This window comes from Dufourea novaeangliae, unplaced genomic scaffold, assembly GCF_001272555.1.
Source record: "Dufourea novaeangliae isolate 0120121106 unplaced genomic scaffold, ASM127255v1 scaffold78, whole genome shotgun sequence".
NCBI classification, from domain to species: domain Eukaryota; kingdom Metazoa; phylum Arthropoda; class Insecta; order Hymenoptera; family Halictidae; genus Dufourea; species Dufourea novaeangliae.
The window spans coordinates 2,353,879-2,367,087 of NW_015373959.1; positions in this window are offsets into that span (position 1 = coordinate 2,353,879).

A 13,209-nucleotide genomic window follows, 5' to 3' on the forward strand; every position below is an offset into this window, starting at 1 on the left:
TACATGGGTCAATGGAATAATGGACTGCGCAATGGTATCGGAACCATGGTTTGGCCTAATGGGGATGTTTATCGCGGAGAATGGAGATGCGGTGCTATGAATGGGTTTGTTAGCCTTCGAATTTTGTAATAACGAACGAAATGAATACACTCATTACCAGACTGTCGACACGTTTGCGCAAATATCACAATCATCGTCAGATATTTATTCTCATCGATATCGATTCGATATCGCACACGAACTTTTTTGCAAAACAACATTTCATAAAGTAATTCGTAAAAACAGGAACGATAGGTAGGCATTTGTTTCTTCCTTTAAATATCCTATTGGTTTCCGAATCAAAATCGAAAGCTCGTTCCATCTGGTGGAAAATTTTGTCTGTTACTGTATTCCATTAGTGGCTTATAAGCTATAAATATATAAAATCCGCAATCTGGTAGTGTGTTGATATAATGTATTTAAAAAGAAGTCACTATGGTGGCGTTTCCTCCAAACAAAAACATTTTACAATTAAAAACTAAATAATCACTATGCAAGGAATCCTTATAGTGGCGTGTAGTAAAATTGCTAGAATTTAAAGGATTAATGACAGCAGTTAAAGGATTCATCAAGTCAAAAACATATAAAAAATTTGTTTACTCTTTGATAAAGTTTTTCAATTCAGTGTATTCTACACAATTTCGTGTACCATAAATCCATAAAGTCCGCAATCTCTCTGTATATTACTCTCTACCAAACGTATAACATAATGTAAATATATAATTAATGTAAAATAAGAATTAACAATTATAATTTACATTAGCATATGAGACATATTTGAATACATTCAACTGGAAAATTATTTAGAGTTCCTTTAAGAAAGTATCATTATTAGCAGAATAACGAATGCATCGAATTTACATACTGTTATAGTTCAGTCTATGCGCAGTAATTTATTGTAAGAAAGTTTATATAGAATAAACCAGCGACTTTTAACGCATTCTTTTGCTACTGCCATGGATAACAACTCTTTATTAATTAAACTATGTATAATTTCTGGATTAAGTACATCGTAATCGAAATTATATTCATTAAGATACGAAATAGTAATTGGTATTTCTAACTTTAACATTGAGTAATTATTTAAAATATGTTATACAATATGTATGAGGTGAGTAGGCCACTACTACTAAAACACAGTATAGTAAAATGTTTACGAAGTATTAATGAGGATTATATCTTATCTCGAACCTGATAGAACCAGAGACTTAAAACCAGTATAACTTTGATACCGGTATTATGCCAGTAAAGGTATACCGAAACCGATATATTAATGAAAACCGAAATATATACCGGTATAGTACGGGTATTTTATGCATCGGTAGAAGTCCCTGTAAAATACCGGTATTATACCGGTATATATTTCGGTTTTCGGTAATTTCTATCGGTTGTACCTTCAAAATCCTAATAAAAATCGAAATACGAAAATACCGGTATATTTACCGATATATTTTATTATATTTGTAAGACGCAAAATTTAAAAGAACAATGTGGAAGAATGTACGTGCATGAAAGAATTAAAGAACGTACAATATTACCAACTTCTAACGATGCCTATGGGTGTGCATATTGGTCCTTATTTGTCTCACCGTAGCATTCTTTTAATTCAGTGAGACATTCCAACATATTAAATATGCAATACCATTATGTAGGACAGTTTATAAAGGCTTTTTTGTATCGCCTTTAATAACCTGTTCACTTCTTTGTTTGATTGCAATTGATTTTCTAAAAATAGTGTACATCATATAAACGTCAATATGAAAATGCATAATCTTCGATGCTTTTCACCTTCTTCCTGAATGTTTCACTTATCATAGACTCCTTCGTCGTCTGACTTTCTGTCATCTTTAGCACCTTTAGCAATTGCATCTGAATGACTAAAATCTATCGATTTAAAAGATTCGATACAAGATTTTGCAAAATTAAAATCAAGAAAAAAACGTCAAGTAAAAGTTAATTTTAAAATACCTTTTTCATGTTTGTCTTTTAATAATACTTATTAAAAACAATTACTAGTCTTCATTATGATTAAATGTTTCTTAATTTTATTTAGAATAATTTCAATTTTGAAGATTTATATATTTTATTGCATGCTTCATTACAAAATCCCCCTCCCCTACCGCGTTTTAACGAGCATTCTTTCGTTTGGTCTAAACCTAAATGCACCATAAGGCGGTACCGATTGATGTCGCGACACTTAGCGTTTCAGATCGATGTGTGCGTCGTTCCGACGATTATGACTTTTGTAACATTGTAAGGTAATTGTCCTAGTTGTGGATCAAGACTCAGTTCTCGATCATTTCTATAAATATTATGATTTTAATAGCATTTTAGATTCAAAATTACTGTCTACCCGTTTGTGTGCTTCAAGTTTTCTTTATAACTCCCTTTTTCTTGATCGACTGGATCGATTACTATGACAATTACTGATCGACAAGTTCCGACCGTAAATTAGTGATCGACGTCTGGGTCATCAAGATTTTTATACTCAGTTGTATCTTGCACATTTAAATATACGTAGAATCTAATTTTTACTTTGCTAAAATCAAAAAGATATATTTTTCATTTTTTCAATAAAAAGTGTCGACATCTTACTAACTGATCGAAAATTAGGACAACTACCTTATTCTTTTACATTCGCGATGATACTATACATAGTGCCAGAAAAATGCTGGTAATTACATTGGTTTCTCAGTACTACAGTGATTGCAGTACCGTATCGGTTTCAATGTAACTTCGCTAACATAATATCGGTTTTAAATAACTGCTTATAAATATCTTGAAAATTGTATTATTATAGGAAAACCGAAAAAATTACCGGTGAAAAGTAAATATATCGATATTTTCGCATACCAATATTTACGTATTTCGGTTTCTATAAGGGTTACGAAGGTACAACAGAAAAATACGGATATAATACCGGTATTTTGCGTTTAGGTGGAATTCCCTGGATAGAACCCTTAACCCTCCGAGCACGGTCCCTGGGTCACGCGTTCGCGAGAGCGACATGCACAGTGACAGAGTCAGGAGTGGGGACACACGGTCTCGAGAGCGACACGCACACAGTGACGGAGCTGTCGTGTAAATCGCATAGCGACCGATGTTTGTTTATATGCGAACGACCGAGCCAAGACACCACAGAAGTATTGACTAATAAGTATAATTTGTTTTATAATTCACGAGATTTTTATTCTAGTCAGTGTAATAAGAACCACGAAAATCCAAATGTAATGTGGCACCAGCTAATCATTACATTGTATACATGATGACAGTGGCTCGAGCTCGAGCTCGAGCTCGAGCAACCGCCACTGCGTAGTAACATCGCTGAGGGTCTCGAGCTCGAGCCATACTGGCACAGTGTTAGTACAGTGTCGGTGAGGGCCTCGAGCTCGAGCCTCGCCGTCGGTGTGTAGTAGTAGAATATCGGTGTGGGGTCAGAAATGACATAGGACCGGTGACCATGTTCCGTGCTCGGAGGGTTAATAGAGTAAACAATTCTATTTCGTTCCAGTTTCTAATAAGTTACATAGACTATAAGAATTAATATTTGCATAAGAAACGTCCGCAGATTGCTCATTACAAAAAATGGATTAATACTTCTATGTCGTAAGATAATAAAATTCCTACAGGTACGGCGAATACACATGGAATGGATTTTTCAACAAAACCTTTAGCTGGCCACAAGAGGCTTCGTACGTGGGTTATTGGCGTAATGGATTGCGCCACGGCAAAGGTGAAACTGTTTCTTTTTTTTACTTGCGTGTATAGTAGTGTAGGAATTATTTTATTTAAATTCCCCTTGCTGCCAGGAGGGTTACAATCATAACATTCAAGTACAAATTAACTTGGAAGTGGCTTCCAAAGTACTACTTTTCCGCGGTACCGGGCGAGTCTTTTAATTCCTCGCTTTCGTTTATCAATTGTCGAGGCTTTGGAACCTTCCAGGATTTTCCAGAGCCTCACGCACGCACACACACATTCACTCTTCACTACATCGCGTCCGTCATGAAAATTCTAGATGTTTTAAAAATCAATATGATCGATTAGCGTTCCAGCTGTTTTAAATCAATATGTTCTAGAATTTTCATAGACATAAGTGCGACAGAGATAGAGAAAGAATGTGGGTTTTGTTTTATTAAATTAAAATATCGAAAAGGTACACACACACACACACTGTTACACACTATTCACACCTTACAGTATTATAGTATACGAAAATCTTACAATAGTTTATCAAAACACTTGTTAACGAAATAGTTATTGTAGGAGAATTGAAGTTAAATACAGTTGGTGGCGCTAAATACTCTGGTTATTGGGAGGATAACAAAAAACACGGTCCTGGGATCATAATAGGTAAAAAAAGAAATATTGTATAGAGTATAGAGCATGACCGAAATAATGGCGCCAGTGTTGAGCATAATTCACAAAAAACTTTTATTTTACTAAAAATTCGTTTATTTATTATTTGAATTATTCATCAATCTAAATACTCAATTATTCGCGTAAGATATCTTTATCCGTTATTCATTATTCATTGCTTCTTATTTACGTTTAAACTTCGGATAAGGAATTTGTTGTTTCGTACTTACATTATTGTATAAATTACTGTGTTTGGAAAATTATCCCAGCACCATAAAGACTTATTCATTATACACAATACACCAGTATCATTGTCCGCATTAATAGAGTCTTTTTCCTTTTTGTCACAATGATAAATGTTTTGAAACAACACAGACTATCTGATGATATTTTCAAACAAAAAATCCTACTGAAGGGGTCATGCTCAGTCAGGAGGCCGAAAAAAGAGTATTCTTTGGGAATTTTTTTCTCAAAAACTATAGGACCTTTTTCAAAAAATGTGTTATGTTTCAAAGATTGCAGTTTCTAGATTATAAGGTAATTTTTTTATTTAAAAATATTTATTAGTAAATAAATGGTGAGCAATCTCCCGAATATCTCTTCACAAAAAGTGGTCTGCTGTGATCACTGTAACTTCGTAACGGTTCATCTGAAATTAAAAATTCAGTAAGACTTATGTAATGGAAGAACCAATCTTGTCCTTGAACGTGGGGTTTTTCGAAATATTGATTAGGAACAAAATAACGGACATTTTCCTGAAAAAGTGCGATTTTCACCTAAAAATCACTCGTTTTCGGTCAATTAAAGAAAAATATGGAACCAAAAAAAAATCCTTCGTTCAAGTACAATTTTTTCTGATTTGAAATAAGGCCCAAAAGTATGTAATGGGCAAAAGTATGTATTGTAATGGGTACCATCGACTAAATTAAACTATCGACTAATGACTATTTAATCGCAACATACTATCGACTATGTAGTCGATAGTTTTTAATCGACTGAAATTTTGCTTTATAGGTTATGTATGGATTATGTCGTCAACTTTTCAGCACCATTGGTATATTTAACTTTTAGAAATGTATTAGTTCATAGATAGAATTTCAAAAATATAAGTGGTAAAACAATTACTAATATTCGATTGTTTGTAAGCTATTTAATATTGGCACTTAAAAAATGAACTGCCCTAAATTTTTTATGTAAATCAATTAGGTTATAAGCAATAATTTGCACAGTTCTTGGTAATGCATAAAAAAATATATGAAAAAATTGCAATTGATTTGCATCACGAAGAAAATAATCAAGATCCAGTCAATAGCGATCAATAGCTCGATACTTCGAGCGAGTCGCTTGAAGCGACTAAATTTAATTGACTAAAGTAGTCGCTTCAAGCGACTAAAGTAGTCGACGATTGAATAAATTAGTCGACTGAAAGTAGTCGTTAGATACTATTGACTTAGTCGATAGTTTTTAGTCGATGGTGCCCATCACTAGACGTACCTTCCGCACTGATGGAAGCTTCTAACATATCCCCAGCTGTCGCTGTCCGCGAAGCATTCTTTCCTCGCGGGTGGCTTCGTGCGCTCGGTGGTCAGCCGTCTTAACACGGGTGGAATCCTTCGTTGTCGCATATAAATGGATATTTGGTCTACATTTAATCCCCATAGCTGCGTATATTTTTAAAATCGCCCCATAGCCTTCATTAAACATACAGGCGGAAATGTGTGCAGCTAGTTCTACCGTAGCTAGTCCACTTGGGAGAATTTTCGGACTTATTTTCCATGTTAATTGATTATAACATTCATTATTGTTTTGGTTCAACCCACCAAGGCATCTCTCTAATAATTCAGGCCTGATTAGGTCCACATATATCGGCTTAATTTCACCGAAAACATCTTGTGGGAGAGCCTTATAATCGTGCTTATAATCTCTAAGTTCACCGTTCGCCGAAGCGCGCTGCCAGGTGCACCATGATTCGACTCCGATCGGGTACTTGCTGTGATCGTAACTATAGTGGAAATAGGTGACCCATATCGTACCATATATTTGCTCCACTGAGTGACAGTTTCATCGAATTGCTAATCTGTAATATACTGATAATTTATCAATCATTTTTCCTGGTAATTTGTTTTTTCCTCCGAGTCCTTTATCTTTCCATTCACGCAACCGATTTCTCATTCGTTTCTGTACGTGCCCTATGCACTCCTTCTTTGTAATATGAGTATCACCATAAGGGGCCGCATTGGTCTACGACGAAACAACTCATAAAGTGTCTAGCAGCCGCCGAGCGGCTGTCGCTGTACTTACCTGGCCGATGCGCCCGAGCGGAGCGTATTCTTTGAACGCCTGTACTTAAAGAAACTGTAGAAAGTGAAAAATCGGTTTTTCAAAATTTCTAACTGAGCATGACCCCTGAAAGCAAATTTGAATAATTCAATTCAATTCGTTTCCCAGCAATATGATTTATTAATATTTGTTGTTAATACAATCATATGTAGAATATAACGAACATTATATACTATGTAAAGTTCGTATTGTAATGTAATAAATTAACTGATTTCTTCCTGTCTCTCTTATTTTGTTCCTGTGATTTATGCATAAAAAATTTATCCAAATAATCAATAACCGAGTAAAATTTCATTCCTACAACAGACTATATTCGCAAACAAAATTAATTATTTATTATTTGCAATTCATGAATATATGAATTTCACTTGTTATTAATTATTAAGTCAATCAGATTTTCAACACTGTCGTCAACTATACGCGTTACTGTCGCTGTTGTCCTTAGCCCAATGATTTCATGATTAGAGAAATCTGTAAATGTACCGCTTCTGCATCAATCTCGCTTTCATAACTATAATTTTACACAAAAAAAAACAAACATATTTTCTCTTGGTCTAAAGGGAATAACGGAGAGAAGTTCGAAGCAGATCCATTATTTTTAAATGATATTCTGGTTTCATGCACAATTGCAAATAATACTTCCCAAGATCAATCGGAAACTAAGAACGTCAAAGAAAGTACGCCAAAGGAAGATAAATCTTTGTAAGGATAAGCATTTTGTCCATAATCAACTGAAAACATAAACCGACAGTACTTATGGAATAGGTTTTTTTTTCTTTAAGACGAGTTACAGAGATTTTTAATGCACTCTTTTATATCTACCCATACTAACGTAAATAAAATGATGTCGGAAACAGTATTTATATTTGATGTTATACTCAATACCCCTACAGTAGATTATTCTTACAGATTTGTTGAAAAGGCAGATCAATTAAGAATAGCTCCGAAAACTACAGTTTTGAAACCGGAACAGTTTCCATCCTTGACGTACTATCTTACACGATTGTTGAATCCAAGAAGTTTGGAAGGACCCTTTATACGTTCGGTTCCGTCAGGAAAATGTTACGCTTGTGAAAATCGCTCGTGTTCCTGTCTAGAAACGCCTTTAATAGGTTACTTCTATTATATACTTTCAGCTTTTCATGAACAATTAACCCCTGGCTTCATAAAATCGCGACAGACTCGTATGTGAAATGTGACCATTTCAAACTCGATTAAATAAACTTATACATTATTCGTCTTCTTCAAGTCGAAGTGAAACACTATTTTGCTGTCATTAACATTTAAAGTTTAGAATAAACTCACACTGGCGATAACTACAGTATTCCTTTTGTGTCTGTGAGATTTTTAACAATAAAGTAATTCTGAAAACTACAGTCGTGAAACAATTGTGAGGCAAGGGATTAATAAACAAATTTTATTTTCAAAAACTACTCACTTACATATTCTCAGAAAATTGTTTTTTCAACGTTTATTGTGCCTTAAAAAATTCAATTACTTTTACAATTTGTTTTACTTGAATACATAATAACACGTACGGTATTTACAGTTTGAATTGTTTTTTAAGGAAAGAACGCAAAATTTGATTACATCGAAAGTGTATTAATGTATGAAAATTTATTTTTCCGTGAAATTTTTAATAGATACAGCCAAAAGTGAAGAAAACGTAAGTACGGATAATGTTTCTGAATTTGAACGAGAGTACGAAGAACGTTGGCTGTACAATTGTTTAACGATGCACATCTCATGTTTGCGGCGAATATATGAAGATTACGCTAGACTGTTCGCAGCATCGGCACCAAAAGCTAACCTCGTAATGAGCAGATTGTGTCTGTGGCAATTATGGCGAGATTGTAATATTACCGCAAAAGGATTAAGCTTGATTGAGATCGATAAATACATTGGTAAATATAAGTCGACCAAATATTTAACGATCTGAACTATGTAATTTTTTATCACATATTTTATTATACATTATTATTGTATACAGGGTGTCATGCGAATGGCGATACAAACGGAAAGACGGTGAGTTACACAAGAAAAAGTCAAACCTAAAAGGCAAACTGCAAATGTAAATTCAATAAATCTCGAAAACAAAATTTGATTCTTACAGTTTCGACCTTATGTTTTCACGTAGAACCATCGTTCTTTCTGTTTGTATGGCAAATTATGAAACACCCTGTATATGAATGAAAATGTAAAACCGAAAAAGTGAAATACTTTTAAATATTCATTACCTCAAGAGCATTGACCGTTTTAGCGAAAAACGAGTCAACTTTTATGAAAGATCCACATCATCCATTTGAAAAGATTGAAATCTGGCAATTTTTACATGCGTTACTGGAAGTTTCGTGGCACCTATACGCTAAACACGATAGTATAGTGTCCCTGGAGATGAACGGAAGACTGGCTAGTAATTTACATAAATTTTTACAAAATGATATATATCCTCATGCTGAAAATCACATTGGTACGTATTTACTGAGAAATTAATCACACGCTTCCATTAAAATTATCCATTTAATTCTTCGCTCTGTATTTATGAAAAAAATAAATACTGAATGAGTGGATATTAATTTCAATTCCAAAATTAATTTTGATCACAAATACTGTTACACACCAGGCTGTTTTTTTTTAATCCTGAGAAGGGAATAATTTTTCCAAAGGTTTCTTTGTTTTTATCATCAGACATGTACTTGCACATGGACTTGCCTCACTTTAAAAATTAATGAATTATTGTAATCGTTAATTAAACGGATGATATTTCAGTTATATTAGCCTTTTTTAATAATAAAAACAAAATACTGTTCAATTTTATATAAATATTTATTCATTTGATAAAAAGTAAAATAAAACAAAGAAAACGGCTTTTAAATATTACAGTAGAAAATATAACATAACAAAAAACAATTCATTTTTATTAAGAATTTCAATGAAATTATACATTCTCGTTAATCATTTACTTTATACGTATAATTATATTGAATTTTACTTAGGACTTAACATTTTAAAATATTCATGATGAACGGGAGGTACATATGGTAATAAATCCATCATGTCCTTATATTTGTCAGATGTAATAGATTTACTTTCTTCATACAAAGAAGGTAATTTTATATTTCCGAAATTAGTTGGTCTTCCTCGTTGTGGTGATAAGTCGATAATTTTAAATTCAGCATGTCGTTCCATCGAAGTTTTGTACAACATTTTGTATGGTGCATTCCTTGTAAATCTGATCCAGCATATCCTTAATATATGTATAGATAGATAGAAACATCCTACGTTTCAGACATGATGTAAAACCAACACATTGGTTTCACCATACAACAACCTAACCTAATTCTGCCGTAATATATTCGGTTAAAAATAATTTCAACCTAAGATGGACTTGCACCACTTTCAAAATAAACACATTTACAATACCGTTAATAGCTAAAACTTCCATCTCCCAAATATTAGAGAATCTGGATTATTTTGACTATAAATTGTTTACAGATAAAAAGATCATATTAAGTTTTATCTATAGTTATCATTATCTTCATTTTTTTTCAAAAATGGAGTTGCCCCACTTTCAAAATAAACGGCTCAAATCTTAACATACCAATGATGATGGAGATGAATGAGTTCACGCTTTCGGTCGGCTTGGTCGGAATTTCGGATCCTTGAAAAGGCGGAAGACTTGCTGGCGCTTGGAGCCGTTGGACAGGGTTTAGGCACGGATACGTTGTGTCCGTCTCTGACGTTACACTTCGCGGTTCGGTGTCTTATAAAACGCGTCGGTCAGGTCGCGCGTAATCACAAGGTCGCGTCGCCGAAGATAGTAAACGTCCCGGAAGGATATAACACTCAAAATGAAAATAACTACTCATATTGTTTCTAATAGTTCGTTGCTGGAATTCTCTAAATGTGAAAAATTAACATCTAAATTTTACGTGTCTGTTAAATGTTAATTCTACGACTCTCAAAATGGAATTAAATTGTTCAATCCCAAAACGAATGTAACTCTTTTTATAACGTCTTACATGGACATTTTCTGAAGTACTACTTCATATACGTTTCATTAAAATCATCGCTTTTCCACTATTACGTGTATGCCAACGTAAGTGTATTGCGTGTATTTATAAGTAATGGCCACCGCATAGAACTTGGTATTGTGGTCTGATTCTATTTTATCAATAGGGAATTCAACGTTTGCTAGAAAAATGGCGAAATTATATAAAAAATAAGAACTATTTTGAGTAGTAGATGCTGAAGCAATTGTTTAACATTAATAAAGATTTTCTATGGCAAAAAGTCATTATTTTTGCGTACACTAAATATTTTATGTAGAACACCTAATCATTTCCTACATCGTCTAAAAACGTATCTTTATACATATATTATTTTTTATAGACTATGCAGTATTTTTTCCAAAGATTATAACAGAGAAATTATAATTGTTTCAACGTCAAAGAATTGTGTTACTACACGGTCGCAAAAATAAAAGAGTTTCATTAAATAATAACACTTACATTAGGACATTAATAAATAATTTCTTCACAGGAATTTTATGTCGTGAGAATAAAAATTTATTACCCATGAGTTCCGTATTCGAATTGTATCAAAGTACTGGATACCCATGTTCTGCGAAGGATATTCTTCAAGCTGTATGTCGTGTAAAAGGTAAACTAATTGTGCAATTATAATAACACAATCTTCGAATCCGCGTAAGAATATGTAATATATATTCTAATTACACTTATACACTATACACTAGCCGAAATTTCTATAAAAACATCTTTATTTTCATAGATATTTTCAAAATACCACCAATTTTATTGCCCCATCGTATCTGTTTTTGTATTTTCAATCAGAAAAATGAAGGTTACACTAAGTATTAATATAGAAATAGTGAAAAACAATTATTAATTTCAACTTTACTTATGAAAGGAACGAATGACTTTATAGAAATTTCGCAGTTTGTTTTCTGCTGAATTATATTTCTGTTTTCATTTTTAAATCGATGTGTACGCTTTTTTCAATTAATCCCAAAATACTATATACATATATATGAATTTATTGTTCCCCTAATGGTTACAATTCCTTTACAATACTGGCTTTTACTTCTAGACTTAACCTACGTTTAATCCTACATCTTGCAAATTTTCACTCTTTTAGCCTACCCCCACTAGTATACACACTCCCCCCCCCCAATTTTTTTTTGTTTGTTAACGGGGGCAAAACCTTAAAAAGGCGTTACCTCGCTGGGGGCGGAGACAACCAATGTGGGATTTCATAAACTAAAAACACCCCGGCGACCCTCAGGCGTAGGGGCTGGCAACGGGTTCGCTCGGCATGCACCGCGACCAGCACCGCCCATGCCCTCCCTATGGATGTTTAAGGGGCGGCCCTTCTCTGGCGGGGGGGGGGGGGGGGGGTAGCGGTTGCTCCCCTCCCCCCGGGACGGTCATTGTGCCGTCCCTCTACCTCCTACCTACAGTGTCGTGGGGTCACCTCTCGACGCTGTTTTCTCGTGGGCCGACTACGAAAGGAGGTGGTACCCCCAGTACCAGCCCCTCGGCCCGGTTGCCCTGCAGGCGACGCGAAGAGTCATCGCGGCTATGACCCCTATAAATCGCGCCCCCCGCAGGGCAACATATTGTTAACCTCTTAACTTATACTATCCTTTCAGACACGTTGTACGTTTTTCGGGCCAACATTAGAACAACGTATCAGACTCGTTTTGTGTACATCTTAGGTTAAAATACTTTTAAATAAACATTATTCATTACCATTTAGTTAGAATTATGAATATTTTCGAATGTATAAATGTTTATCTACCCTAGATACCCTGAAGACGCAATCGTCCCCGATGATTGATCAAATAGCGAAATATCTTCCGCGTGGTATCAATGCCGTGACGATAGGCGGAAGAGTGAGTTACGTCTTAAAAGTGGATGAAATTTTCTCCCCGGTACATAATGAGCTCGCCACAGCCAGAAAACATGAAAATAATCAAAGTACGTATAATGTTTCTTGTGTAACGAGATATAATCGTGTTAGTAAACGCTCGTTTAACATAGGCCAGTTTATTGCACCTTAGAAACGCCTTTCGCTCTTACATATTTCTCACACACGTGCGCGCACCCCGCTCTATCACCCAGCAAGGAAGGAACAGAATACATACGGTGTCGCGTTTAACTCGCATATTTTTCATCACAGAAAGTGCGGTATATATAATATTGTTTCAATAAAATGTTTCAATATTAAATAACTTTCGTGAATAAAGTTTGTTGATATGTCTAAAAATAACGGAGGTAGTTAACCCTTTCGCTACGGTGGGCCTCGCCGCGGAGTACCTCGTCTAGAACGGAGCGCCGTGCCGAAAGTGAGAACATTTTGATACATTCGACTTACGACCAACTGAGTATAATTATACATTTGAGGCCCACGGGTCAATGACAAAACAATGTCGAAAAAAATCGAACGTTG